Source organism: Sapajus apella, unplaced genomic scaffold, assembly GCF_009761245.1.
Source record: "Sapajus apella isolate SASKATOON/1434 unplaced genomic scaffold, GSC_monkey_1.0 scaffold88, whole genome shotgun sequence".
NCBI classification, from domain to species: domain Eukaryota; kingdom Metazoa; phylum Chordata; class Mammalia; order Primates; family Cebidae; genus Sapajus; species Sapajus apella.
In genome coordinates, this window is record NW_022437028.1 from 7280076 (window position 1) to 7286588 (window position 6513).

The window sequence follows — 6513 nt, forward strand, 5'->3', positions numbered from 1 at the left end:
GGGAGGGAGCTTAATGGACTCGACCGCTACTTGCTTTGGGACATCCGAGTTCCTAATGAGAGGACTTTGTTATCACATGAACTTCCAAAGCCCCTCTCACCAGCCGCTAACCCCTGGCTGCAATCTCTTTTTTACCAAGTTTATATTCTAATGTAAATTTTCTTTTCTCTTATTTTAATTTTAAAATTTACTTTTTGAGACAGAGTCTCGCTCTGTTGCCCAGGCTGGAGTGCAGAGGCATGATCTCCGCTCACTGCAACCTCCACCTCCTGGGTTCAAGAGCTTCTCCCACCTCAGCCTCTACACTAGCTGGGATTACAGGTGTGCGGCACCAGGTCCGGCTAATTTTTGGATTTTTAGTAGAGATTGCGTTTCGCCAAGTTGGCCAGGCTGGTCTGGAACGCCTGACCTCAAGTGACCCGTCCGCCTCGGCCTCCCAAAGTACCGGGATTACAGGTGTGATCCCAGGCATGAGCCACCGTGCTTGGCCTTTCTTTATTTTTTGAGACAGAGTCGCACTCTGAAGACCAGGCTGGAGTGCAGTGGCACCATCATGGCTCACTGTGGCCTCCATCTGCTGGGCTGAGACCATGGGCACGTGCCAGCACGCCTGGCTGTTTTTGTCTTTTTTTGTACAGACGGAGTTTCCCAGGCTGGTCTCCCTCTTGCAGGCTCCAGGGATCCTCCAGCCTCGACCTCTCGGAGTGCCGAATTCCCAAGCTTGAGCCACCACATCTGGGCCTACATTTTTTTTGATATTTCAAGTTTATTCGAATATCAGATCGGCCTTTTCCTTTTTTATCTCCCCCACATCATGAGACTCCCATATAGAGGTCATATTACCCATTTCCTGTACACAATTGAAATAAATGCTATCCTCTGTGACACTCACTGATGTCATTGCTGAATCACTAGAAATTAATAGGGTAACAGTCAGTAGCTTGAAAGGGCTCAAGATATGGAAAACACTATGTAAATATTATGATTATCTTGCTTAATGTAAAGTTCAAGTTCTGTGCTAAGATTTACATTAATTCCTTTGCTTTCCTCCTGGGAGATATGAACCGTGTGCATTTTATTTATATTGAGCTTTCATGATCAATATCGCTTTTATAACATCAGTTTGCCATTCGGTGTTTTAAACAACAAATATGGCCCCGGTGCTGGGTCGTGTAGGGTAGAGGCATGGGTCGGGTTTTTTTTCCTCCAGTTGTATTCATAATACAAAGCAAAGCATTTTGTTCTTCTATACCCTCTTTTATGACACATCTCCACAGTTATACAGTTGGTGTTGAATGAAGATTTGTTTTCATGAAATGTAATTAGATTTTCTTTTGTCATAACCACTGTCAGATTGTATATTATTTTTTCCTAAGTGTGGTTTGCAAGATTTTGAAAGCCTGTTCCGGCCAGGCGCGGTGGCTCATGCCTGTAATCCCAGCACTTTGGGAGGCCAAGGTGGACGGATCACTTAAGGTCAGGAGTTCCAGTCCAGCCTGGGCAACATGGTGAAACCCTGTCTCTACTAAAAATACAAAAATTAGCTGGGCGTGGTGGCAGGCACCAGCCTATAGTCCCAGCTACTCGGGAGGCTGAGGCAGGAGAATTGCTTGAACCCCGGAAGGTGGGTGAGAAGTGAGCTGAAGTTGAGCCACTGCAGTCCAGCTTGGGCAACAAGAGCAAAACTCTGTCTTAAAAAGAGTGCCTATTATCCCAGCACGTTGGGAGGCCGAGGTGGGCAGATCACATCAGGAGTTTGAGACCAGTCTGGCCAATATGGTGAAACCCTGTCTCTACTAAAAATACAAAAATTAGCCCGGCATGGTGGTGGGCACCTGTGATCTCAGATACTTGGGAGGCTGAGGCAGGAGAATTGCCTGAACCCAGAAGGCGGAGGTTGCAGTAAGCCAAGATCACACCACTGCATTGCAGCCTGGGTGACAACAGGAGACTCTTGTCTCAAAAAAAAAGAATGCTAGAAGAAAAAACAGGCTCACCCCAAGAGTGGGTATCTCAGTGTCTGTAGATGATGAATTTGTAAGTGACTTATTTTTCTTAATATTTCTGTATTTTCTTTCTTTCTTGTTTTTGAAACATGGTCTCACAGTTGCCCATCCTGGAGGGCAGCAGTACAATCACAGCTCACTGAGGCCTCAAACTTCTGGGCTCAAGTCATCAGGCATACACCACCAAAACAATTTTTTTTTTGTAGAGACAGAGTCTCTCTATATTGCCCAGGCTGATCTTGAACTGCCGGCCTCAAGCCATCCTCCCTCTTCAGTCTCCCTGAGTGCTGGGATTACAGGCATGAGCCACAGCACCCGGCCTTACTTATATATTTTATATATTTTCTACATGGTACACACCACCTGTATAGTGCAGGGAAATAGCAAATGTTATTTAAAATAAGGATACGCTAGGATGGCACGATCTCGGCTCACGGCAACCTCCGCCTCCCAGGTTCAAGTGATTCTCCTGCCTCAGCCTCTCTAGCAGCTGTGGGAGGCATGTGCCACCATGCCCAGTCAAGTTTTTGGATTTTTAGTAGGGACAGAGTTTCACCATGTTGGCCAGGCTGGTCTTGAACTCCTGGCCTCAGGTGATCCACCCACCTCGGCCTCCCAAAATGCTGAGAGTACAGACATGAGCCACCTCACTGGCCTGTCGTCTCTTTAAACAGTAACTTAGGCCGGGTGCAGTGACTCACATCTGTAATCCCAACACTTTGGGAGGCCAAGGTGGGCAGATCACCTCAGGTTGGGAGTTCAAGACCAATCTGACCAACATGGAGAAACCCCATCTCTACTAAAATACAAAATTAGCCAGGCGTGGTGGTGCATGCCTATAATTCCAGCTACTCGGGAGGCTGGAGAATCACTTGAACTCAGGAGGCGGAGGTTGCGGTAAGCTGAGATTGCGCCATTGCACTCAGCTTGGGCAAGAAGAATGAAACTTCATCAAAAAAAAAAAAAAAAACATAACCAAAAAAACAAACAAACAGTAACTTAACTCTAACCTAGAAGGGGTCCTGTGATCTAGTGATGACAATAGGAAATTGAAAACAGAGAGGGAAAATTATGTCCTAATTTTGCCACTGAGTCACTGTTTCACTTTGCCTCAGGTTTCTGGCCTGTAAAATGGGAATAATTAATGCTTTCTTGTAAAATCCTCCGGAGCTTTCCAAGGAAAGGGCTTATGAAGGTGCAAAGTGTTGTTCTATTAGTGCTAATTGAAGTGAATATAAAATACAAAGGCGTTTGTGAGAAATTGAAGTCATTATGGTGGAGTTGAGGAGGGCAGCGGATACAAAGCCCGCTGCTGAACTGGCCTTGTGACATCTCTGTCTTCTTTTCCTTTTAATTGTTTTTACTTTTTTTGAGACAGAGTCTCACTCTGTTACCCAGCTGGAGTGCAGTAGTATGACCATAGCTCACTGCAGGCTCCACCTCCCAGGCCCAAGTGGCCCTCCCATCTCAGCCTTCCAAGTAGCTGGGACCACAGGCATACACTATCATGCCTGACTAATTGTTAATATATATTTTTTTTTTTGAGACAGTGTCTTGGTCTGTCACCCAGGCTGGAGTGCAGTGGTACAATCTCAGCTCACCGCAACCTCCGCCTCCCGGGTTCAAGTGATTCTTCTGCCTCAGCCTCCCAAGTAGTTGGGACTACAGGCGCACACCACCACGACTGGCTAATTTTTTGCATTTTTAGTAGAGATGGGGTTTCACCGTCTTAGCCAGGATGGTCTCAATCTCCTGACCTCGTGATCTGCCCACCTCACGATCACAGGCGTGAGTCACCGTGCCTAGACAATTGTTAAATTCTTCGTAGAGACAGAGTGTCACCATCTTACCCAGGCTGGTCTCCAACTCCTGGGCTCAAGCGATTCTCCTGCCTCAGCCACCCAAGTAGCTGAGATTACGGGTGCCCACCACCACGCCGGGCTAATTTTTGTATTTTTAGTAGAGACAGGGTTTCACCATATTGGCCGGGTTGCCTCAGCCTCCCGAAGTGCTGGGATTACGGGTATCAGCCACTGCTCCTGGCCTGTATTCTTTAAAAAGCTTTTCTCTGGGAGGGGGTCAGATAAGGGTGTCATCAATAACGGTGGAAAAACCACTGTCCAATCACCAAACACTATGTGTTGAGCAAAGTGCTGAAACCAACCACACAGCAGTGGTGGACCAAGTCCCCGCCTTCAGAAACTAACAGTTGAGTGGGGAGCGGGAACAGGACGTAACAAGTGAAAACAATACTGGGCTGGGCACAGTGGCTCATGCCTGTAAACCCAGCTAAGGCTGGTCTAGTATTCAGCTTCTAGGCCTGTTTATTTCAGGATCTTTTATTTCAGAAACCAGGGCTGGGACCCCTCACTCCATAGAGAGAAGTCAAGTGTCCTGTTTTCTCAAACGTCATGAGAAATAAAGTCAACAAGTATTCCTGGAGCCTGTATCAGTCTGGTGGCTGCGGGGGGGGGGGGGGGGGGGGGTGTGGGGGGGGGGGGGGGGGGGGGTGGGGGGGGGTGGGGGGGGGTGGGTGGGTGTTGGGGGGGGGGGGGGGGGGGGGGGGGGGGGGGGGGTGTGTGTGTGTGTGTGTGTGTGTGTGTGTGTGTGTGTGTGTGTGTGTGTGTGTGTGTGTGTTTGCCGGAGCAGGCAAGAAGGCAAGGTGGTGGGGTGTATATAAAGTCACTTGAAATGCAATCGTTCCTCCCCAGGAGAGAGCTTAAAATCGAACTGGGAAGACCTAGAAATTGTGTAATTGGTTTAATCCTATTAAACCAATTATTTGATGGACACAAGAAAAATCGTATTTGATACTATTTGGTTGTATCTGTGAGTCAAGATTTAGCTAGAAGATAATGTTCTTAAGACTTCAGGGTTCCGCGTTCTGACTCAGCCATCCCCCTCTCTTAGACTTCTTTCCCTTTGGGGAACTTCTGAGTTCACGCCTCCCCAGAATAAAATGTTTATGAGAAATCTTGGCAGGGGACTGGGAGTAGAGCCATGAAGGACATCACTGTTACCTACTGACCTCTGAGGCTGGAAAGGCCAGATGGGAAGTCACCAGTCTGCAAGAGTCATCTTTTGCCTGTAAAACCACCTAATCACAACAGTTATTATCCACTGGGCTCTACACAGCATCTCTCTAATCCTAGCAGCAGCTTTGCAAGGTACAAAGCATGATCTCCCTTTTACACAGGGGGAAACTGAGGCTTGGCAAGATAAAGGAACTTCTCCACAATGCCTTACTCTCCAGTAAGGCAAAGTGTGGACTTTCGGTACCACCCCAGGCTTACATGCAGCGTTTTGCCACACCTGGGCCCTGAACCTACCTGAGCTGTCAGCCTCAATTTCCCCCCTTGAGGAAGCCCTGGGTATTACCTGCCCAGGAAGGATTCCTTCATCTTACCTTGCAGCAACCTGCTTGCCAGCAATCCTTCGCCGTAGAGGGTTCGTCTCCAGACATCTCTCTGCGGCGGTGGAGGCTCCAGACACCCCAGTCCAGGGCATCTATAATCAAGATTGATAACTTGACCTTGGTCTTGGATAAGACATCGATTGCAAATGAGAGACGTCGGGAAGAGTCAAAACTCCCCCTTAAGTGCAGGAAGACGGGTGGTTGGCCGTCTAAGCAGCTAGAAAAGGGTGTGTTTTCCAAGTCATCATTGGGAATCTACTTGCTAATTGCCGTGGGCTCTATCTCACTTTAGGGGAGTCTGGTTTAATGGACTGTCTGGGGAAGTATCTGATTAACAATCCCATTCTGGCTTCAGCTGTGGCTGGGAGGGTGGAGTCGTGGATGTGCTATTACTCCCAGGCGTGCAGTTTAGTGAAACAATTGTAAGTAATTCCAAGTCGGTATCTTAGACTCTCTCATTCCTAAACTTAATACTGACTTGTGAGTGGGAGGTGGGATTAGTTTACACAAGCTCCGTTTATCCGATAGCGTTTTATTACCAACCAAGTCAGACCAGGTGGTGGGGTTTGGCTTTGTTTTCTTTTGAAACTGTTCACCTGGTTGCTTCTTATTCCCCTACCTGCAATTGCTGTTTTCCTTTTAAAAACGGGCTCCCTTAGGAAGAGGGGGAATAAAAAAGCAAGAAAGAAATGACCCTCTGGTCCCCCCACCCCTTGCTGTCTTCTGTAGCCTGATCTATTTAAGACCCCGTTCTCTTCAAACAAATCCTGCCCCAGTTTCTCCCAGAGCTGTCTCTTCCCCTCTGACCTGTGTCTTGCGCATTTGACACCAACTCAGGAATCTTGTAGCTTCTTGCCTTTCCACTCCCGGCAGAATTTGTTATTCAGCACTTCAAAGCGGGCAGTTGTTTGCGCCTCTTGTTTCAAACAATAGACCAAATTTCCTGTTGCTGCTTCTCTTAAAAATTGCCTCCCTCGTGCTCTCAGAAAGAATTGTAGCGGGGACTCTGCAGACGAAGAAAAGAGCTCAATCCTCACTCAGCCTTGTGCATCTCAGAGGAGCCAGCGCCGCGGGGGCAGAGAGAAGGCCACA